The sequence below is a fragment of the Oncorhynchus mykiss genome, chromosome 29, assembly GCF_057628025.1.
Source record: "Oncorhynchus mykiss isolate SJ-2025 chromosome 29, ASM5762802v1, whole genome shotgun sequence".
Lineage (NCBI taxonomy): Eukaryota > Metazoa > Chordata > Actinopteri > Salmoniformes > Salmonidae > Oncorhynchus > Oncorhynchus mykiss.
The window spans coordinates 42714051-42725695 of record NC_143050.1 but is presented as its reverse complement, the minus strand read 5'-3'; the positions used below and the strand labels follow the sequence as shown (position 1 = coordinate 42725695).

Sequence of the window (11645 nt, the reverse complement as noted above, 5' to 3'; positions counted from 1 at the left end):
GAGAAACCATGGGGGAGAGAGAGCGCGCGAGAGAGAGAAACCAGGGGGGAGAGAGAGCGCGCGAGAGAGAGAAACCAGGGGGGAGAGAGAGCGAGCGAGAGAGAGAAACCAGGGGGAGAGAGAGCGCGCGAGAGAGAGAAACCAGGGGAGAGAGAGCGCGCGCGAGAGAAACCAAGGGAGAGAGAGAGCGCGCGAGAGAGAAACCAGGGGAGAGAGAGCGCGCGCGAGAGAGAAACCAGGGGAGAGAGAGAGAGTGCGCGAGAGAGAGAAACCAGGGGAGAGAGAGAGAGCGCGCGAGAGAGAGAAACCAGGAGAGAGAGAGAGAGAGAGAGAGAGCGCGCGCAAGAGAGAGAGAAACCAGGGGAGAGAGAGCGCGCGAGAGAGAGAAACCAGGGGAGAGAGAGAGAGCGTGCGAGAGAGAGAAACCAGGGGAGAGAGAGAGAGCGTGCGAGAGAGCGAAACCAGGGGAGAGAGCGCGCGAGAGAGAGAAACCAGGGGGAGAGAGAGCGCGCGAGAGAGAGAAACCAGGGGGAGAGAGAGCGTGCGAGAGAGAGAAACCAGGGGGGAGAGAGAGCGCGCGAGAGAGAGAGAGAGAGAGTGCGCGAGAGAGAGAAACCAGGGGAGAGAGAGCGTGCGCAAGAGAAACCAGGGGAGAGAGAGAGCGTGCGCGTGAGAGAGAAACCAGGGGAGAGAGAGAGCGCGCGAGAGAAACCAGGGGAGAGAGAGAGCGCGCGAGAGAGAAACCAGGGGAGAGAGAGAGCGCGCGAGAGAGAAACCAGGGGAGAGAGAGAGCGTGCGCGTGAGAGAGAAACCAGGGGAGAGAGAGAGCGCGCGAGAGAAACCAGGGGAGAGAGAGAGCGCGCGAGAGAGAAACCAGGGGAGAGAGAGAGCGCGCGAGAGAGAAACCAGGGGAGAGAGAGCGCGCGCGTGAGAGAGAGAAACCAGGGGAGAGAGAGAGAGCGCGAGAGAGAGAAACAAGGGGAGAGAGAGAGAGCGCGCGCGAGAGAGAAACCAGGGGAGAGAGAGAAGGTGGTTGGAGAGTGTAAAAAAAGTGCACTAAACAGAAGCACAATGGAAAGAAGAATAACAAACTTACCCCGTTTAGATTCAGTTTCTTTGTATCCCCTTTGAATACCACCTGTGAAAAAGCATCGGTGATTACCGCTAGAGTTGTGAGACAAACATGGAATGAAACAGGTTTTCTATTCACAAGATGAAGGAGTGTTTAAAAGATCATTGGAATGGTTTTGCTCTCAACACTAGGGGGCCGGAGACACTGTGAGGATTGATGTGGGACGGTCTTCATTGCAGTTACAATATATTTCTGTAATGTATTCCTGAGATTTTAAACAACTCTCCAGGCATTGTGCTTCTGATTATATGGACAGCACGACTGCAAAAAAGGTGACCTGGAAGGCACCCTGAGTTTGTATGCAAACGTGTCATGAAGTAATTGTGTTATACGTGCAGTGTGTTGAACATGACTGACTTATAGAAGACAAGACTTCAGGAACTTGACTTTTTTGTGGTGTTGTGACTTGACTTACCGCTTTGTATCCAAACCTCTCTCGCCGAGCCTGGTGCCTTAGTTTACTGGGAGGGAGGAGAGCAGAAAGAGAGGAGAGACTTTTAGTACAACTGAGTAAAAAGACGGGCAGACAGAGGGACAGACAGTGGTGTCTTCAATGCACCTGTCTGTAGTCACCCTAGAGGTACATAAGCTGAAACGATTGGCCCTAGTCAAAATTGTATTTTTACTTTTAAAGTGCACTGATCGCCATATAATAATTCTGTGTAAAAATAACCATATACGGTAGCACGTTTTCACCAAACAGATGTAGTAAAGGGACTCGTGCCCGCTGTGCCCACTCAGTTTCAATGGGCATAATGCCTCTGCTTTCCTCTCCTCTCTGCCACTTTAAAAGGACCACATTGTGGAGCAAAATACCCCAGACACAGTGCTGTGTTGTTCACACTGAACACAATCTCACTTCATTAAGGCTCAATAACTCTTCAGACCCAGAGCAGTCTCCAGTTACCACTGTCGTATGTCCTCTTTGTCACAACACAGATGAAAACAATAGACATTTATGTCTTAAAATGTGCATGTGTGTGTTTTGTTTGTGTGAGTGTGTGTGAATGTGCATTTGTCTACTGTGTGTGTTTGTATAAGTGTGTGTAGGGCCCTATTAAATCAGTTTTATTTTTTGCCTGATTCCGTTGAGTTTTTCCCCAAATTCTGTTTTCTCCATTTAGTTATTTCAGGTTTCCATTTTCCAGTTTTTCTTTGGGTTTTGCTCTCAAATTCCCACTTTTTAAAACCATCCAATTGAGTTGTTTTGTGAGTCCACAACAATGCTTAAACCACATCAGGAGACCACTTTTTGAGGGCTGGGATAAATAGAGAAATTGAGATTTTTGTGTATAGTTACCCTTTAATTGCAGTGTGCAATTAGCAAAAGTCTAGTGTGTTTTTTTTTTGTGATGGTAGAGTTTGCAAAACAAATACCCACTGGATTGATGCAAATAATAATGTTATAATTCTGCCAGGTAAGCATAGGTTACTTTGTAGTTAACAATTGATTTAGAAGGTTTTTGGGAAAGGCACATTTCTATCTACCAGAAGACTTTTCATTAGCATCATTGCTAAAGGCTACACAATGTGGTAGACACCGCACATTCACAGACCAGAGCAATTCTCATTGACTCTTCAGAAAGTTGCAGGAAATACAAATCACTATTTATAGTCTTATGATAAACTTGGGCAAATTAATTCATTTTCAATACATTTAGTTGAAGCCTTACTAAGTTGAATACATTTTTGAATATTGTTGAATTCCGTTTTAGTGTCAGGATTCCGTGATCCAGTCCGCGTTCTCTGCATCGCGGATTTTATAGGGCCCTATGTGTGGGAGGTTCAGGATAGGAGGAGGACCCTACGTTTACTTCCAACCGTGGGGCTGCTGCCTGAGGCCTTAAATAGACTCAGGGACAAACCAGGCTGATAATCATCTGCAGCTGATTGTTTGAGTTGGGAAATACTTAAGGACAGAGGAAACAGAGGGACGGGTGAGGAGTCCCCCATGAAAACAATAGCCTGGACCCGATTCTAAAGAGCTTTTTAGAGAAGCCTTAGTCACAGTAACAGTAATAACAGTCACACACACACACTCATGCAAACACATTTCGGACATTTCAAGATCCATGGGGATCTACACTGAACAAAAATATAAACGCAACATGTAACAATATAAGGAAATCTATGGATTTCACATGACTGGGAATACAGATTTTGTTGGTCACAGATACCTTTAAAAAAAAGGTAGTGGCATGGATCAGAAAACCAGTCAGTATCTGGTGTGACCACCATTTGACTCATGCAGCGCGACACATCCCCTTTGCATAGAGTTGATCAGGCTGTTGATTGTGGCCTGTGGAATGTTTCCCCACTCCTCTTCAATGGCTGTGCAAAGTTGTTGCATATTGGTGGGAACTGGAACACGCTGTCGTACATGTGGATCAAGAGCATCCCAAACGTGCTCAATGGGTGACATGTCTGATGAGTAAACAGGCCATGGAAGAACTGGGACATTTTCAGCTTCGAGAAATTGTGTAGAGATCCTTGCAACATGGGCCTGTGCATTTATCATGCTGAAACATGAGGTGATGGCGGTGGATGAATGGCACGACAATGGGCCTCAGGGTCTCATCACGGTATCTCTATGCATTCAAATTGTCATCAATAAAATGCAATTGTGCTCGTTGTCCATAGCTTATGTCTGCCCATACCATAACCCCACCACCACCATGGGGCACTCTGTTCACAACATTGACATCAGCAAACCCCTCGCTCAAACGATGCCATACACACTGTCTGCCATCTGCCTGGTACAGTTGAAACCCGGATTCATCCATGAAGAGCACACTTCTCCAGTGTGACAATGGTCATCAAAGGTGAGCATTTAACCACTGAAGTCGGTTACAACGCCGAACTGCAGTCAGGTTAAGACCCTGGTGAGGATGACGAGCATGCAAATTAGCTTCCGTACGATGGTTTCTGACAGTTTGTGCAGAAATTATTTGATTGTGCAAACCTACAGTTTCATCCGCTGTCCGGGTGGCTGGTCTCAGACAATCCTGCAGTGAAGAAGCCTGATGTGGTCTGAGGTTGTGAGGCCGATTAGATGTACTGCCAAATTCTCTAAAACAACGTTGGAAGTGGCTTATGGTAGAGAACTGAACAACCAATTATCTGGCAACAGCTCTGGTGAACATTCCTGCAGTCAGCATGCCAATTGCACGCTCCCTCAAAACTTGAGACATCTGTTGCATTGTGTTGTGACAAAACTGCACATTTTAGAGTGGTCTATTATTGTCCCCAGCACAAGGTGCACCTGTGTAATGATCATGCTGTTTAATCAGTTTCTTGATATGCCACACCTGTCAGATGGATGGATTTGATAACAAAACGATACCACGGTAAAGAAAGTAGGCATATCAGCCAAAGTCACACAATGGCACTTGATCCAGAATGAGAAACTCAGCTACTGCTCTATTCAATCACTGGGCATCTTTTGAGTTCAATTTCATTACGATTCACTGATGTGGTCATCCTGTCTGGGTTGGCGCCCCCCCTTGGGTTGTGCCATGGCGGAGATCTTTGTGGGCTATACTCAGCCTTGTCTCAGGATGGTAAGTTGGTGGTTGAAGATATCCCTCTAGTGGTGTGGGGGCTGTGCTTTGGCAAAGTGGGTGGGGTTATATCCTTCCTGTTTGGCCCTGTCTGGGGGTGTCCTCCGATGGGGCCACAGTGTCTCCTGACCCCTCCTGTCTCAGCCTCCAGTATTTATGCTGCAGTAGTTTATGTGTCGGGGGGCTAGGGTCAGTTTGTTATATCTGGAGTACTTCTCCTGTCCTATTCGGTGTCCTGTGTGAATCTAAGTGTGCGTTCTCTAATTCTCTCCTCTCTTTCTTTCTCTCTCTCGGCGGACCTGAGCCCTAGGACCATGCCCCAGGACTACCTGACATGATGACTCCTTGCTGTCCCCAGTCCACCTGACCGTGCTGCTGCTCCAGTTTCAACTGTTCTGCCTTATTATTATTCGACCATGCTGGTCATTATGGCCATGTTCTGTTATAATCTCCACCCGGCACAGCCAGAAGAGGACTGGCCACCCCACATAGCCTGGTTCCTCTCTAGGTTTCTTCCTAGGTTTTGGCCTTTCTAGGGAGTTTTTCCTAGCCACCGTGCTTCTACACCTGCATTGCTTGCTGTTTGGGGTTTTGGCTGGGTTTCTGTACAGCACTTTGAGATATCAGCTGATGTACGAAGGGCTATATAAATACATTTGATTTGATTACGTTTGAAATGTTTTACATCAGCATTTTTTGATCGTCAGTATTTATGCTTCAATGCATACTGCATACTTTAATTAACCAATTATTCAATCATGTTATCAATTTGAATTTGTCTTTACCAATCAAACGACATAACAACATAATGATTATAGTGTATTTGAATGGTAAATCTCTATTGATAAACTGGTAAAATCAAGATGTACCCTAGGCCTATTCCACCTCAAAACGCACAAGAAAGAGCATTTTGGCACCCACCGTCTCATATTGTTCTGAAATAATTTCTGTAGTTAGAAACTGATAAGATTATCATTCCTGAAACATTGTTTTGTTTAAATATAATTTGATCTCTGATAAATTAAGCTAATTGTTTGCACCCCAATTGGAAATTTGAATTTATAAGATTTATATATCAAAAGTGTTGGAAAAACTTGTCAATAATCAACTGACTGGCTTTCTTGATGTCTATAGTATTCTCTCGGGTATGCAAACCAGTTTCCGCTGAGGATAAGGATGGGTCACTGCAACCTTAAAGGTCCTCAATGATGTCACCATTGCCCTTGATTCTAAGCAATATTGTGCTGCTATTTTTATTGACTTGGCCAAAGCTTTTGATACGGTAGACCATTCCATTCTTGTGGGTCGGGCTAAGGAGTATTGGTGTCTCTGAGGGGTCTTCGTGCTGGTTTGCTAATTACCTCTCTCAAAGAATGCAGTCAGAAAATCAGCTGTCTCAGCCACTGCCTATCAGCAAGGGAGTACCCCAAGGCTCGATCCTAGGCCCCACACCCTTCTCAATTTACATCAACAACATAGCTCAGGCTAGGAAGCTCTCTCATCCATTTATATGCAGATGATACAGTCTTATACTCAGCTGGCCCCTCCTTGGATTTTGTGTTAAATGCTCTACAACAAAGCTTTCTTAGTGTCAAACAAGATTTCTCTAATCTTAACCTTGTTCTGAAAACCTCCAAAACAAAGGTCATGTGGTTTGGTAAAAAGAACTTGAGGTAGTCACCTCATACAAGTACTTGGGAGTATGGCTAGACGGTGCACTGTCGTTCTCTCAGCACATATCAAAGCTGCAGGCTAAAGTTAAATCTAGACTTGGTTTCCTCTATCGTAATCGCTCCTCTTTCACCCCATCTGCCAAACTAACCCTGATTCAGATGACCATCCTGCCCATGTTAGATTACGGAGACATAATTTATAGATCGGCAGGTAAGGGTTCTCTCGAGCGGCTAGATGTTCTTTACCGTTCTTTACCATTCGGCCACCAATGCTCCTTATAGGACACATCCCTGCACTCTATACTCCTCTGTAAACTGGTAATCTCTGCATACCTGTCGCAAGACCCACTGGTTGATGCTTATTTATAAAACCTTCTTAGGCTGAGATATCTACTGCAGCCCACATCCTTCTGCCAGTCACATAAAGGTTCCCAAAGCAAACACATCCCTGGGTCGCTCCTCTTTTCAGTTCGCTGCAGCTAGCGACTGGAACGAGCTGCAACAAACACTCAAACCCGACAGTTTTATCTCAATCTCTTCATTCAAAGACTCAATCATGGATACTCTTACTGACAGTTGTGGCTGCTTTGTGTGATGTATTGTTGTCTCTACCTTCTTGCCCTTTGTGCTGCTGTCTGTGCCCAATAATGTTTGTACCCTGTTTTGTGTTGCTACCATGTTGTGTTGCTACCATGTTGTTGTTATGTTGTGTTGCTACCATGCTGTGTTGTCATGTGTTTCTGCCTTGCAATGTTGTTGTCTTTATGTAGCGTTGTGTTGTCTCTCTTGTTGTGATGTGTGTTTTGTCCTATATTTATATTGTACAGTCATGGCCAAAAGTTTTTAGAATGACACAAATATTAATTTTCACAAAGTCTGCTGACTCAGTTTGTATGATGGCAATAGGCATATACTCCAGAATGTTATGAAGAGTGATCAGATGAATTGCGATTAATTGCAAAGTCCCTCTTTACCATGCAAATGAACTGAATCCCCCACAAAATATTCCACTGCATTTCAGCCCTGCCACAAAAGGACCAGCTGACATCATGTCAGTGATTGTCTCGTTAACACAGGTATGAGTATTGACGAGGACAAGGCTGGAGATCACTTTGTCATGCTGACGGAGTTCGAATAACAGACTGGAAGCTTCAAAAGGAGGGTGGTGCTTGGAATCATTGTTCTTCCTCTGTCAACGATGGTTTCCTGCAAGGAAACACGTGCCATCATCATTGCTTTGCACAAAAAGGGCTTCACAGGCAAGGATATTGCTGCCAGTATGATTGCACCTAAATCAACCATTTATCAGATCATCAAGAACTTCAAGGAGAGCGGTTCAATTGTTGTGAAAAAGGCTTCAGGGCGCTCAAGAAAGTCCAGCAAGCGCCAGTACCGGGGCACCACCAGCACAGAGCTTGCTCAGGAATGGCAGCAGGCAGGTGTGAGTGCATCAGCACGCACAGTGAGGCGAAGACTTTTGGAGGATGGCCTGGTGTCAAGAAGGGCAGCAAAGAAGCCACTTCTCTCAAGGAAAAACATCAGGGACAGACTGATATTCTGCAAAAGGTACAGGGATTGGACTGCTGAGGACTGGGGTGAAGTAATTTTCTCTGATGAATCCCCTTTCCGATTGTTTGGGGCATCCGGAAAAATGCTTGTCTGGAGAAGACAAGGTGAGCGCTACCATCAGTCCTGTGTCATGCCAACAGTAAAGCATCCTGAGACCATTCATGTGTGGGGTTGCTTCTCAGCCAAGGGAGTGGGCTCACTCACAATTTTGCCTAAGAACACAGCCATGAATAAAGAATGGTACCAACACATCCTCCGAGAGCAACTTCTCCCAATCATCCAGGAACAGTTTGGTGATGAACAATGCCTTTTCCAGCATGATGGAGCACCTTGCCACAAGGCAAAAGTGATAATCCCATTGAGAACTTGTGGTCAATCCTCAAGAAGTGGGTGGACAAATGAAAACCCACAAATTCTGACAAACTCCAAGCATTGATTATGCAAGAATAGGCTGCCATCAGTCAGGATGTGGCCCAGAAGTTCATTGACAGCATGCCAGGGCGGATTGCAGAGGTCTTGAAAAAGAAGGGTCAACACTGCAAATACTCTTTGCATCAACTTCATGTAATTGTCAATAAAGGCCTTTGACACTTGTGAAATGCTTGTAATTATACTTCAGTATTCCATAGTAACATCTGACAAAAATATCTAAAGACACTGAAGCAGCAAACTTTGTGGGAATTAATATTTGTGTCATTCTCAAAACTTTTGGCCACGACTGTATTTATTTTTTATATTTAATCCCAGGTCCCCGTCCCCGCAGGAGGCCTTTTGCCTTTTGCTAGGCCATCATTGTAAATAAGAATTTGTTCCTAACTGACTTGCCTAGTTAAATAAAACAAATAAAAATATAGTCTTCCATAAATACAGTACCTAACATTCGATTTGGACCTTCATTCCTCCTAACAATGAGTAAGACATGAGGAATCCAATAAAAGTATCAAAAGCCACCCACACCCCATGCCTATCTCACACCAACAACCAGTATCAACCGTTTTTCACATTTTAGTATAAAAAAGGAATGGAAGTTTCGGTATACCGTGCAACACTAGCAGACAGACAGATAGATAAATAGATGGAGGGATATGTTTACCTGATGAAGTAGCAGCAGAAGATGAGACTGAGGACGAAGACGAAGACTCCGGTCCCGAAGATGACCATGTAGATGTTAAGAGGAAGGTCCTGGAACGCCACGGCAGACATGATCCCTAACTTCTAGCCCCCGACCTGCTGTGACCTCTGATCTTTCCCCTCTGACAGTGAACCAGACACACACACCCTGGAGGGAGACACACACAAACATTCAATAATTTCAGAAAAGCGTGCACGTTAAGAATGTTGATTACAAAAAAAGAATGCAAGCACGGAAACAAAAGCACGGCACTCACGCCAGAATAACACAACACATACACACGGTAACACATTAACAGTAAGATAGTAAGATTGTGGGTGAGGGATAAGACAACAGGCGCTGACAAAGCAGGAAGTGATGCAGTCTGTGGTGAGACATACTGTAGCTCAGGTGCTGTGAAGCTGGCAGGATATGAAGTTGCCAATAGACACTGATCTAAGGGCAGTTTGTATCTAATGTTAGGTGGGATTGGGGGAGGTGAGCTGATCCAAAACTGTGACTATTGTCTATGTAACAGTATTGCTTCCTTCCCTCTCCTCGCCCCAACCTGGGCTCGAACCAGGCACTCTGCACACATCGACAACAGCCACCCACAAAGCACCCACGCTATTAGCGCGCACCACTGCTAACTAGCTAGCCATTTCACATCGGTTACATCTATAGGGGCTTACTGATGCCCTAGTCTTCTGATGTAGACTGTACAGCATGAATACAGAATTGCTGTATTTTCAGGCCCTGGTCCAAGTACAACAACCTGCTCACATGCGTACACACACGGCATGCACACGGTACACACTGCCCTAGGTAAGCCCTTGCCTACAGACTGTTTATATTCCTAAACTCTTTTGGTCAAGCAGCACATGTTCAGTTTATTGGCTGAGAGAACAGAGATCACACTGCAGGTGTGTGTGTGTGCGCAGTGTGTGTGCTTGTGCGTGCACTCTGAAGCACAGATGTTGGTGTGGGTCACTGTTAGAAGAGCCACTGGATATGAGAATGTGATTTCCAAACACTTAATCCACTTTTTTCCCAAGAGAATTTGAAGGCAAATATATAAGTGTGTGTAATATAAAGTATAGAATCAATAAGTTTACTCTTGTCTGTTGTCTCAATTTACCGATATCAAGAACTGTTTGCGCACAAAAGAGAAGTTGATACTTACAGTGACGTAAAGTCACCAAGGGACAATGACATTCCATTACTGACGATCATATCATTTATTTTCACCGGAGGATATGTGTCGTCAAAATGTCCAATGTGTTAGTAATAGAAACGATTCTATAAAGTGATGCAAGTAGACCTGGTGTTAGGAGCGAAATTTGCGCATATCATACAATAAAATAAAAAAGTCACATAGTGGTGTCAGCTCATAACTTGTTCTTGCAAAACCATCAAAACAATGCAATATCACACAGTGGTAAAGTTAATATTTTGAAAAACAAGAAACGTTAACAGAAACAAATGTGTTATGCGTAAAATTATTACCGTTATAACGAAGAAGGCTCACAGACTGCCCCTCGATGGTAGAACATGTCGATTCTTCATAAACACCCGTGGTTCGTCGTGAATGGATGCGGCTCACAGCTGGACTATACATTCTTCATTCGGTAGGAATTTCTCTCTCTCTCTCTATGGTCCTTCTTTTCCAATGTCCCAACCAAAACAGACATAAAGATGAAAATTTTGCCTTGAGGTATACTGCCACTTTTAAAAAAGACAAAGAAAAAAGTTGACATAGAGATGCAAAAGGAGTCGACCGTGGCTCGTACCTTACCACATCTGTAGGCAATTTTACTTCTTGATTCTACGTCTGTTGTTATTTTCGTAACGCGAAAGTCCTGCCTTGGTATTGTCATACACAACATTAATGTTACAGCTAATTTCGTGAAGGAAGCCTATTCATTTAAGGATCCGCCCCTTTCCAATTTTCGCCTAAAACGACATACTCAAATCTAGCTAACATTCGATCTGGTAAAATATATATTTTTTTGTACCATCATCTTTGAAATGCATGAGAAAGACCAATATGTGATTTAGGAATCCAGGCGCAATGTAGATTTTGGCCACTAGATGGCAGCAGTGTATGGGCAATGTTTTACACTGATTCAATGAACCATTGCATTTGTTAAAAATGTTGTCTCAAGACTGCCCAAATGTGCCTAATTGGTTTATGAATAACATTTCAAGTTCACAACTGTGCACTCTCCTCAAATAACAGCATGGTATTCTTTCACTGTAATAGCTACTGTAAATTGGACAGTGCAGTTAGATGAACAATTTAAGCTTTCTGCTAATATCTTTGTCCTGGGAAATGTTCTTGTTACTTACAACCTCATGCTAATCGCATTAACCTACGTTAGTTCAACCCACCAACCTTGTAGGTATAAAGGTATAAAGTGGAAACAATTCATTTTTCCTCGCCTTCTCTCATCGAGCCAATTTGAGTTGAAAAGAATTGTACCAAAATAAAAAGAAATGTAAATGTATAAACATTATTTAAAGCGAAAGTGTAGTAATGCAAGTTTTTTTTAAAGGTAAACAAAATATATTGAATGTATGATAATATGAAGAATTCAAAC

The 11645-nt window shown here is 44.0% G+C and overlaps 1 non-coding gene across 1 annotated transcript; it reads right to left on the bottom strand.

Moving 5' to 3' along the window:
• Positions 1–1044: 1044 nt before the first annotated feature.
• LOC110509353 (uncharacterized) lies at positions 1045–11067 on the bottom strand. The gene is made up of 4 exons (XR_016493420.1): positions 10552–11067; positions 9028–9213; positions 1548–1593; positions 1045–1138 (listed from the first exon to the last, which is right to left on the bottom strand). It is a non-coding gene; the product is annotated as an uncharacterized LOC110509353 (transcript).
• Positions 11068–11645: the final 578 nt, after the last annotated feature.